General features: G+C 43.9%; 1 protein-coding gene across 4 annotated transcripts in view; it reads right to left on the reverse strand.

Moving 5' to 3' along the window:
- MPPE1 (metallophosphoesterase 1) overlaps positions 1–10,356 on the reverse strand; it is a 58,559-nt gene extending 48,203 nt beyond the window's left edge. For all 4 annotated transcript variants that reach the window (XM_049620449.1, XM_049620451.1, XM_049620450.1 and 1 more), the window contains exon 1: positions 10,223–10,356. The gene's annotated coding sequence lies outside the window, so the exon portion shown is untranslated. The remainder of the gene's footprint in view (positions 1–10,222) is intronic.
- Positions 10,357–12,428: the final 2,072 nt, after the last annotated feature.

Consider the following 12,428-nt stretch of genomic DNA (forward strand, 5'->3'; position numbering starts at 1 on the left):
AAACTGGTGCAGCCACTCTGGAAAACAGTATGGAGGTTCCTCAAAAAATTGAAAATAGAACTACCCTACGACCCAGCAATTGCACTATTATGTATTTATCCAAGGGATAGAGGTGTGCTGTTTCAAAGGGGCACATGCACCCCAATGTTTATAGCAGCACTATCAACAATAGCCAAAGTATGCAAAGGAGCCCAAATGTCCATCGATGGATGAATGAATAAAGAAGATGTGGGATACACACACACACACACACACACACACACACACACACACACACAATGGAGTATTACACGGAAATCAAAAAGAATGGATTCTTGCCATTTGCAACTACATGGATGGAACTGGAGGGTATTATGCTAAGTGAAACTAGTGAGTCAGAGAAAGACAAATATCATATGACTTCATTCATATTAGGACTTTAAAAGACAAAACAGATGAACATAAGGAAAGGGAAACAAAAATGATATAAAAACAGGGAAGGGGACAAAACATAAGAGACTCATAAATATGGAGAACAAACTGAGGGTTATGGGAGGGGTTGTGGGAGGGGGAATGGGTATGGGGTATGGGGCACTAAGAAATCTACTCCTGGGGGCGCCTGGGTGGCTCAGTTGGTTAAACGTCTGATTTCGGCTCGGGTCATGATCTCATGGTCCGTGAGTTCAAGCCCCGCGTCAGGCTCTGTGCTGACAGCTCAGAGCCTGGAGCCTGCTTCAGATTCTGTGTCTCCCTCTCTCTCTGACCTTCGCCCATTCATGCTCTGTCTCTCTCTGTCTCAAAAATAGATAAAACATTTAAAAAAAATAAAAAAAAAAAAAGAAATCTACTCCTGAAATCATTGTTGCACTATATGCTAACTAATTTGGATGTAAATTTAAAAAAAAAATTAAAATAAAAGGAAAAATTAAAAAGTAAATAAATAAAATTTATAAATAAATAAATAAGCGTGTTCATTTTTTTAAATGTATATAGGTGGGTATAAATCACAATGACACTTATATTTCCTTGGACATATTTAAAAGACAGATGTAACAGTTTCATTTAAATGTGTTGACAATTGCATCAGATTAGCAACTATTTAAACTTATAAAGAAATTATTCGAAGACTATTTAATGTGGGTGAGGGGGTACAGTTTTTCAAAATCCCTTTAAGGTTATATGATTAAAAAACTGAAAATTGGCTTTATGGCCAGTGGCTCAGTTGGTTGAGCATCCCACTTTAGCTCAGGTTATGATCTTGTGGTTCGTGGGGTCACGCCCCAGGTCAGGCTCTCTGCTGTCAGTGCAGAGCCTACTTTAGATCCTCTGTCCCCCTCTCTCTCTCCTCCTCCCCTGCGCTCTTTCTCTCTCTCTCTCTCTCTCGCACACACACAAAAACAAATAAACATTTTAAATAATAATAATACTAAAAATAAAAAGCTGACAATTATTGAGCTAAATGAGAGGAAATATTCTCCCCACCCAAAATGAGAAGGTTGAGCCCTTGATCTTTTAATATAGACACGTTCTAGTTTTATTCACACAAATACATCCTACATAAACCAAAAAGTTATTAGGGAACAGTGACATGTTTGTGAGCACTTCATTCTTAGCCTTAGTTAAGCCAGGCATGGGGAGATATTTGTATACAACAAATAAAAATCACTATATGCCAAACAAACCACAAAACACACCACATAACTTCATCACAAAAAAAAAAAAAAATGATCTTCTCTGCTTTTCCCCCCAGAATCAATCGCAGTTATTAAGTAGTTTTTATGTATCAACAATGTGTTAGTCTGGGGCACCTGGCTGGCTCAATCAGTAGAGCATCAGACTCTTGATCTTGGGGTGGTAGGTTTGAGCCCCACACTGGGGGTAGAGACTGCTTTAAAAAAATAATGTGTTAGCTTGTATGAGTGAATGCAATAATTTCTCTTTCTTTGAGGCATTCACTGAATTAGTGAATACTGAGCCGTTGTTCTTAAAGGAAATGTTAGGATAGGTTCCTGCACACCACTGGTCACAACATTTTCATTAGCAAATCAAGGCAGAACCTTGTGTGATGTGTGTTTCTGTTTAAAGACACCTTCTTTAATACATGTTGCTGATTTATTATCCTTTAGGACACAGCCTACAGCACCCTCAGCATCTCCTAAATGAAGCTTATCTAACACAGGCACTTTCTCTATAAGGCATATCACACCTTCTTGCTAAGCTTAGGAACACTGGACCACATTTCAGCATTACACTTGGGGCCTGTTGTAAACAAGACAGCCAACAAAAAGCACAAAGATGCAAAACACAGGCCACTAAATAGACTCCGAAAGGATTCTTATTCACAGCGTGAGAGCTGAAACAAGGCCACAGAGAGGGCCTTGTGTGACCTCAACTGGAAATACATATATTGGGAAATTTACCTTTTTTGTCACTTGCATGTATCTGTGAATGATCTTGGGGGTTACAGATAAATTTTAGGAAGTAGGCAAATTCAGAAATACAGGATCCAAGGATAATGAACATCAATTGTAAATACATGCTCGAGAAATGTTAACTCTGGAAAGAAAGACAAAAAGAAATTTAAGTGTTAAGGTAGGTAGACTTTGGATAAGATAGAGGAAGTAGGGTATTGTCTAATGTAACATAAGACCAAGATTGAAATGGTATCTGTATTAGTTTCCTATTACTGCTGCAACAAATTATCAACAAATACAGTGGCTTGAAAAGCAGACTTATTATCTTACACTTCTGTAGGTTATAAGTCCTACATGAGTCTCATTGGGCTAAAATCAAGATGTTGGCAAGACTGAGTTTTCTGGAGGCTCTAGGGGAGAATCCATTTCCTTGCCTTTTATAGCATTGAGAGGCCATCCATATTCTTTGGCTCATGGTCACTTCTTCCATCTTCAAAGCCATCAATGATGGATCTAATCCTTTTCCCATGACACTATTCTGACTTCCTCTTCCACCTCCCTCTTCTACTTTTAGGGATTTTATGTGATTTTACTGGGCTCACATGGATAATCCAGGATAATTTCCCCTTTTCAAGGTCAACTGATCAAAAACTGAGGATCTTTTTTCCTCCTAACACCAAACATGTAGCATCTTTCCAAACGCTACTGCTCCAATTTTCTAACACCAACTAAGTGTCTTACAACTCAGTTCAATTCTGACACTAACTATCCATAGTTAGCATCAGACTCCACAGGTTTAAAGATTGGTCCCACAAGACTGCCCTCATTTCAGATACCAGTTGCAAGTATCAGGTGCCCAGGTTAGCCTCACTTCTCTTCGACTTGGCTACAAAGTCAGAGGTTCCCCCAGGGTGCCTGGGTGGCTCAGTCAGTTAAGCATCCAACTTCAGCTCAGGTCATGATCTCATGGTTCATGGGTTCAAGCCCCACTTCTGGTTCTGAGACGACAGTTCAGAGCCTGAAGCCTGCTTCAGATTCTGTGTCTCTCTGCCCCTTCCCCACTTGTGTGCGCTCTCTCTGTCAAAAATGAATAAACACTAAAAACAATTTTAAATCAGGGGTTCCCACAATACAACCCTACATATACAATGACTCCAAGAACTCAGGAAACTGCTATCCTTGCTACTAAATTTTAAAGGATACAAAGACAGCCAAATAAAGAGGCACATAAGGCAAGAACCAGAAGTACCCCGAGTGCAGGAGCCTCTATCCCTGTGGAGATGAGATGTGCCACCCTCCCAGCACATGGATGTGTTTGCCAACTTGGAATCTCCTTAGATTTTTATGAAGTTTTACTATGTAAGCATGATTGTGGCCTTTGGCAACAATCTCAATCTCTAGTCCTCCCCTCCTCCCCAAAGGTTGGGGAGATGAGGCTGAAAATTCCAAGATTCTAATCAACTCTTGACTTTTCTGGCAACTGGCTCTTACCCTGATGCTATCTGGGGTAGCAAGAGTCACCTCCTTGGAACACCTCCTCACTTAGGAATTCTAAGAGTTGTAGGAGCACTGTTTCAGGAAGTGGGGACAGAGACCAAATATCTTTCTTATCTTACCACAGCAACTTTAATTGCATCTACAACTGTAATTCCCTTTTGCCATGTAAGGTCACATATACACAGAGTCTAGGGATAAGAATGTGAACATCTTTGGCGGAGGAAGGGGCGTCATTCCACTAACCACAGCATCTATTGCAGTTTGCAAGCACTAAACGATAGTGCTTTAGGAACCTTGATGTGCCAACATTATGGTGCTTGGATGGAGGGTCAGCCAAAAGGCTGAAGCCAAAGCACTACATTAGGGTGATGGAGAGAAAATAGAGAGGGAAGAGTCTGCAGGGCATTGTTAAAGCAGAAATAATAATTATGTAACAAATATGGAGCTCGTGACAGTTCTGTTGGATCATACCCTACAATTAGTACATGGGTTTTCTGATGAACTAGTAAATGCATTATGAGCATGTTGGTGATCTGCATTAGTTTTAAACAAACACCTAAAAGTCTAATTCTAGGGATCCAAATTTTCCCTGCTGACAAACTACCTTCTTGTTACCATGGAGAAATTTGGAAGCACCTCATTTATATTCCTTACCTCCTTCCTCCCTCCCTCACCTCACCTCACACTACGTCCAACACTAGCTGATGTGGATATGGGATGTGGGGAGGGAGCACAGAGAGAGAGACACCCTGCCCACAGGCTTCATTCTATCCCATGATATCAGTGGCCAACCTACCAGTGACTTGTGGATGAGACTTTATCCTGTGGGCCCATAATCAGCAGCCTTTTTCTCCGTGCCTTCCCAGAACACTTTTACAGGTTTCTAAGCCATCACCTCCTCTTCACCATAATCAACATCCCTTACAACACTTCCAATGTAAAAAAAATCGCACAATGATAAGTTGGTTTCACAGTTGGTCAGTAATTGCCAAAATCCCTCCAGATGGCAAATGTGCCTAGGCATCTCCATTTTAGATATACACTCATTTTTTTCTAAAAATGAAGATTGTAGCAGTTTAAGAAGTATGGTTCAGGGGGCGGGGGGGGGGGGAGATTGACCATGTGACTTTGATGTGATTTAGACAAATGAGAATATTTCTTGAAATCTAAGACATTATCAGCTGTGACATGCACCACTATTTTAGGCTCTGGGATCTGGGGCAAGGGTCTCTCATGAGGTTGCCGTTAAGCCACCAGCTGGGGCTGCCATCATCGGGGGCTAGAGAATCCATTTCCAAGCTCACTCACATATTTGATGGCAGCGTCCGGTTCCCCCTGGCTATTGGCCAAATACCCCAGTTCCTTGCCAGTAGCCAAACTGTCAGCAACCTGAATGTCTCCCCCCAAATGAGGCGAGCCCAAGATGGTGAAAGCCATAGCCTTTTATAGCCCGATCACAGAAGTAACACACTGACTTCTGCCATGTTCTATTGGTCACACAGACTAACTCTGGTACAATATGGGTGAGGACTCTACAAGGGCATGAATATCAGGAGGCTGACTACCACAGTAACATATTACCGAAAGGAATGTGAAACTAATTTGCTTCATTAAGTGACATTTATTGAGCACTTACTATACACCTTGCCCCATACTAAACACTAATAACTCGTTTAAGACAATTAAGTGAGACCCATAATCCCGTGAGATGAACCCTGTTATTATCACTTTTTTTTTTTGACAATCATGGAAACTAAAACGTAGAAAGGTTAAGTAACCTATCCAAGGTCACTAGCCAGTCAGAGTGAGGGCTGAGACTTCTGATTTTTCACTAAAATGCTACCCAGCCTTCACTTCAATGTATATTATTGAATATGTCAACAAAGAAATTCCACTAGATAATTTGAAAACCTCCAAGATTCTTTATGGTTTCTTGACTATTGCCCTCACCAGTCCATAAGAAAGTACTTGATTGTGTTGTGACACTTTTAAAACTTTAGCTTATTTCATTTGCTTTGGTAATTATTTATAATTGTTTAAATCAACCGTGATGGACTTCAGCTCTGGTGCCATCTATACCTTCACGTAAGAAAGGATCAAAACTGCCTGCTTTGGCTCACACGATAGTAGGTATCATTTCAAAAGCTAGGACAGAATAAAGTGCAGACCTTCAAAGAAATCTGACCAATTTTCTCTGAAGACGTAATAGTCAACACAGTTTTAAAATTATTTTCATAACTTTACAAAAGAAATATAAGACAAAGGAGACTACTTTTTATGCTCATGTAGATATGTTCAGATATTAATTATCTCAAACACCTGTCAAGAGTAGACACAATCACTCTCCCCCTATATTCAATAACAGTAAAAAGAAAAAGTAATGTAACTTTTAGACTGCTCTGAGAGCACAAAGTACAGTAAGTCTTACTTGTGACCCTAAGACTCATCACCTCCTATGATGCATTCTAACCCATTCTGATAAAGAAACAGACCCAGAGATTATGAAATTAGTTCACTGGGTTTCCAATTCAGATTAGATAAAGTAATTTTCTTAAATTCCTGCAAGTAAAACCTACTAGAGTCATCAGTATGGAAACTGCCATCACATCAGGAAGAAAATAAGGATTTAAGGTACTCACCGTTGGATCAGCTAGATTGAGTTTGGAATAGCAACCAGTTGTAACTAAGCAAAGAAAGCAGTGGGTCTGGTATTCATGGAGAGTCAGTTCATTGTTAAACTCTTCCTTGAGGAGCACAGAGCTAATGAAGGCTATCCTTGGGTGGTTGGGTGGGGTCTGGCTAAGGCTCAAGAGTAGGAGCAGGGAAGACCAAGCTGAGAAGACCAGTGGTCCAGACCATCATAGAGTAGGGGTGCTCCCAGTACAAGGGTGGGGGACAGAGAGGAGTACAGGTGTGGGGGAAAGGGCGGGGTGAGGGGGCAGGAATCCAGCAGACAGTAGAGAGTTCGGGGACTCAACACTGCTGCAGGCTAGATAGTGCTCAAAGAAACAACTGATACTGACAAGTGTGAGGGCCAAGTTGGAACCTCGAGGCCCAGGTCTCTGATTGCACTCTTTCTGGCTCTTTAGGGAGCAGAGGCCCCAACAGACTGGCTAGTGACGGGGTACTCTGAGCCCAGCACCCAAGAACCACATGAACACTGAGTATTCGGCTCCTTGTGTTTCCTCAGCTCACAGCACAGAATTCTGCAGGAGTCTGAAACTTGGGAAGTTAGCCAACAAAAGAATATACCTAGAGCTATTTCGCTCACAGTTTTTGTTCTGGATGCATATCAGATTCTCAAAAAATTGTTTTGTTCATTAGAGAAAGAGAGAAAGAGAGGAAGGGAGATGAAAAGGGAAAGAATATGGAGAAGGAGGAGGAAGAGGGGGAATGAATGAGAGTGGGTCAAAGGAAGGAAAGAGGGAAAGAAATAGAAGAAACACAAAGATGAAAAAAGAAAGGAAGGAAGGAAGAGAGGGAGGGAAGGACATCAGTTTGGTGGGACGATGCGCATGCACAAACACACACACACACACACACACACATACCACTGTGATCACCCTAAAGAAATTAGCTATTTCTCAGCTCTGCCTATTATCTGAGCCACTCCTTAGGACATCCTTTGGGGTAGGAGCAGATGTTGGCTGGGATAACGCTATAGATTTTGGTTTAAATTTATTTTGTCTCTAGGGTAATTTATTTTGTCTCTTTGCTTTTCTCTGAAACATAAAGACAAAGAGTCTCAAGGCAAATAATCGTCAGTCAGAAATACTAAAAGTGGTCAGGTTGTGAACTAATTAGACTCATGCCTAGGATACAAGGACTATTAATGTCCCCAGCAGGTGGCGCAAGCTGCCCTCTACTGTGATGAGACTTCCCAGATCCCTACAGTGTTAAAATAAGTTTCCTCTTCACATTATGTTTCAAACAGCAGATCCTAACCAGGTAAGGGGTTGGGTTAGGAAAGAGATCGTTCAGCAGGATTCCAAGAGACACTAAGTAGGGAAGACAAAATCTGGAGGCTTTTAATTTTATTTCTCAGGTTAAACTGTTTAAAAACACTCATTGACCTCACAAATAATATTGTTCCATTCATATCATTTTGGGCTCTGAAAACTTAAGAATTCTTTCAAGACAGAGTTTTAGATTAAGTGCCAAAGGACAACAAAGTACCAAGAATTAGGATATCTGAAAATATTTGTATTAATTGGTGAAGAGTTTATAATGGAGAAGGCTTTCCCATAACAAATTGAAGATAAATCAATTCTGAAGGAAACCTCGAGAAAGGGGATGTTGATTAGAGATTGTTGAGATCAGCCAACGTAGAAATTCTGCTGCTTCACTAGTTTCTTACAAATAAATACAGTGTTCCTGCTCACACTTTCAGCTCGGGGCTATGCATTTTTTTTGTGAGCAAGCAAACAGTAGAACTGAAAACATTTGCATCCCTGGGGATGAGGTAACCCTTTTTTGGGAAGGTAGGGAACATAATATGTTATCCTTGGAGTCATCTCCAAAATCTGGGACAGAAAACAGAAACTTATTAATTAAGTCTTCTTAAATGTCTGCCCTCATATGTTTCCAAAGAAACAAGAGTTTGGAATGTTCAGGTCAGTGACTAATTTCCAGTGAATAAGCTGTCCTGCCAGCACCTACTGCCTTCCTTCCCTCACATCCATTGATGTTTTAACTCTGCGTCTGCTTCCCTGTTGGTCTGCCACTAGAGCTTTTACTTGTTAAGGATATTTTAAAATATAAAAGTCGCATGTGCGAACAGCAAGAAATTTGAAAACGCTGAAAGGCATAAAGGAGAAATTTCCCATGACTGAGTAGATATTGGCAACACCTACTTCTCACAAAGAGCTTGTGCCCAGAATAGACAGAGAACTCTGACAAATCAATTTTTAAAAAACGATAAAGAAAAATAAATAAATAAATAAATAAAAATAAAAATAAAATAAAAAACGATAAAGAGAAAAAATTAGCAATAGGTTTGAACAGACACTTCACCAAAGAGCATACTCAAATGGGCAATCTCAATTCTGTTAATAACCAGCTGTCAATGAAAACCATGGTGTGCATGAGGGTTTTAAAGTCCACAAATTCTTTGCTACTTCTCCCTTCAAGACATGGGGACTAGTTCCTTCGAGGGCAGTCTAGGAGTAAACACTGGTTTCCAACAGAGAGAATAAAGCAGATTGAAGTGTGTGGCTTCCCCCTCGCCCCCTCTCTTGGATCACTCAGACAGGACCACGGGCTGCCATGTTAGGTGGCTGCCCAAGGAGCTTTAGGGAGGCCAACACCAAGAGCAACTGGGGCCTCTAGCCAAACTCTGAGTAAAAGACCCTGAGCAGAACTGCCCTGCTAAGTCTCTCCCAAAGAAATGGTGATCCACAAAAACTGTTGAGATAATGAATTTCTTAAGCCACCAAATTTGGGGGGAATTTGTTATGCAGATGACATACACTAGGATACCACTGCACATATACCAGAAGAGCTAAATTTAAAAAAAAATTTTTAAGTTTATTTATTTTGAAAAAGAGACAATATGAGGAGGGGAGGGGTAGAGAGAGAGGGAGAGAGATAGAGAATCCCAAGCAGACTCTGCACTGTCAGCACAGAGACTTACGTGGGGCTCGAACACAAAACGGTGAGATCAAACACAAACCTGAGCCGAAAGCTTAACCAATTGAACCACTCAGGTGCCCCAGAATAGCTAACATTTTTAAGTTTGAGGTACGGAGAACTCATTACAATGTGCAACATGGCAACTCTCATTGCACTGCTGCTGATAGGTGTGTAACCCGTGCAACCATTCTAGAAAACCGTGTACATGATCTACTGAAGTTGAACATATGCATGCCCTATCATGCGTTTCCACTGCTGGGACACACAGACAGAAATGCACGCACATTAGGCATTGAAAATCACGTACAACAATATTCACAACAGCATCATGTCATAGCTCAAACTGAAAATATGACAACAGTATTTGGATAAATAAAAGGCGGTGTGTCCACGGAGTGATAAGCAGCAGCGACAATCCATGAACTATCGCTGCGTGTAATAAGCCAGCTGAGTCTAACTCCCATGATGCATGAAAGAAGCCAGGCACAAATTAACCCAGAATAGGTTCTATAGTCAGCAACCAGTAAGGAGAGAGAAACCACACCAGCTAACCCAATAGACAGGAAGTATCATAAAGAACATAAAGAACAGTTAACTAGGTATAAAGATATTAACTAGATGACTAAAAGTCAAAAACAGGTATCAGGGAGGTAGCTACCACCTCCTAGGACTGGGGCACAAGAAGAAAAAAGCTGAAATACCTGAAATCCAGAAGCTTGGAGGCAGCCCCCTCCCCAACCGTCTGGTGCTGGGACCGGTGTCTTGGGGTGCGCTCAGAGGGGTTCTCTAACTGCTGCGATGCGAAAATTACAAACTAGACTCGATTACTGCTGCCGGAAAGCGCTGCTGGCACTGGGGCGGGGGCGGGGGGGGGGGGCAGGTTGCTAGGGTGACGTTGGCAGGAAAGGGAGCCAACAGGAAGCCAGCAGGAAGAAGCAAGTCCCTCCCCTCTCCTGCGAGCTGCAGGTTCCCTGCAGCTGGTTTCCAGGGGAGTCTGGCGGATCAAGGGACAGGGGACAGAGGGATGGCGCTGAGGCAGCCTTGCCCGCAGCGCGAGGCCGACGGGAGCGTGGGTCTGGAACCGAGAGGCGGCAGCCTGAGAGCTGGCACAGAGAGCATACATGAACGTTCAAAAGGAAACAAAATGGACACGTGGTGTTAATGTTGGGACAACGGTTACCTCGGGGTGGGGGTAGGGATTTCTCGAGCACTGAGCCCTCCCACAAGGGGAGCTTCCGAGGTGCTAGGGACTTCGAGTGCGCTCACCTGGGCGATGGGCATAGCCCTGTGTGGGCAAAGCCTTCCCTTAACAGCCTGCTTTCCGGTTATAAAAGGCAACAAAAGGTTCCAGGAGGTTCAACTCAGTGTAACCCAGTGACTACTTACTGAAATCTCACCTAAACTTGAAAATGGGCCTCTTCTTGGAATGTTTCCCAGATCCTTTTATTCGCATGGGTCTCTTCCTCCTCTGAAGTCTTAGAAAAGCCGTCGACAGATTTCACAATGTAACGCAAATTGGTGTCATGGATTACATCCAAGGAGCTAGTTTCATCTTCCCAAAGAGGTGATAAACCTGAGGCCAGAAACTCAATTACCCCCCGGGTGGCATAGCTCCGGACTGAACTCAGGTGTCCATAAATCAGTTATCTGTTATCTAATAATCAGCTTCAAATCTAACCGAAATGCTGATGAGTTAAGCAGCCTCGTTTGACACGAGCTAACTAGAATATATGAAAGAGGCCACTGTTTTGAGTTTCTTTATCAAGAAAGGGAAGGCCCAAAGATGACCCGGTAAGTGTACCGTCTTCAAGGGAAAAACAAAATCCTTTTATGGAGAATTCTGTTTTCCCTATTATGTTGAGAGTGAAAATGCTTCCGGCACAGGAACCAGAGCGTCTGGGCCGCCGCAGGCGGTGGGTGCCACGCGCGACCTTTGCCCCACTTCAGGCGGCGGCGTTGACGCTTCTCCCCGCGGGCGGCCTCGGCCCCTTCTCCTCCTCGCTCAATCCTCGCTCAAGCTTGCACGAGAGCAGGCACTCGTCCCTTGCCATAAAGAGCCGCTCTTCACACGTCAGCCAGGCTATTTTTAAAGGCTCTCCTGGAGATCCCCAAAGTAAAAGCATCGCGGGGCGGGGCCGCCGCCCCGCCGGGTCCTCCGGGTCTCCACGCTGCAGCCCCGCCAGCGAGAGGACCGTCCCCAGACACCCGGGAGAGCACCGCCCCCGGACCCCGGAGGGAGGACAGTCCCCGGACACCCAGAAGGGTTACCCCCAGACCCCGGGGATCCGCCCCCAGAAGCCCCCGGAGGGGCTGTCCCCACCCTGTCCTGCTCTCTTCCTCCTTGGCGTGGCCGCCGCCGCCTTCCTTCCACGCTCTCCCGGGGAAAGGCCGCCCTCTAGGCCTCCTTGCTTTCCCCTTTCCCAGGACTGACGATGGCCCTCTGCCCACCCTTGGGCCGCCCGGAAGCTTCCTCTTTAATGGCCAGGGGCCCATACGACTCGAGTCTCAGATTTCCCACCCCTCCCCCGCGTCTGTGCCCCGCCTTCCCCCAACCTGTCACCCAAGGCGGGGGGCCAAGGCGGGCGTGGGGGCGGACCTTGGCGTGGCTGCTGCTTGAATCGCGGCCCTGGACCCTTTTTGGCTGTTGTCTCTGGGCAGCCTAGGCCAGGCGAGTCTGGGACAGGTTCAGGGGTCTTATTTAGCTCCTATAAAGGGAGGACTTCACCCTCCCATCCCCCACCCAGCAAAGAGCCTACAAGATGTCAGAAAGTCTGATTTAAAACTCATTAGGGGCGCCAGGCTGGCTCATTGCGCAGGTCATATGACTCTTCATCTTGGGCTTGTGAGTTCCAGCCCCACCTTGGGTGTACAGATTACTTTAAAATAATCTTGGGGCGCCTGGGGCGC

Source organism: Panthera uncia (assembly GCF_023721935.1).
Source record: "Panthera uncia isolate 11264 chromosome D3 unlocalized genomic scaffold, Puncia_PCG_1.0 HiC_scaffold_8, whole genome shotgun sequence".
Classification (NCBI taxonomy): Eukaryota; Metazoa; Chordata; class Mammalia; order Carnivora; family Felidae; genus Panthera; species Panthera uncia.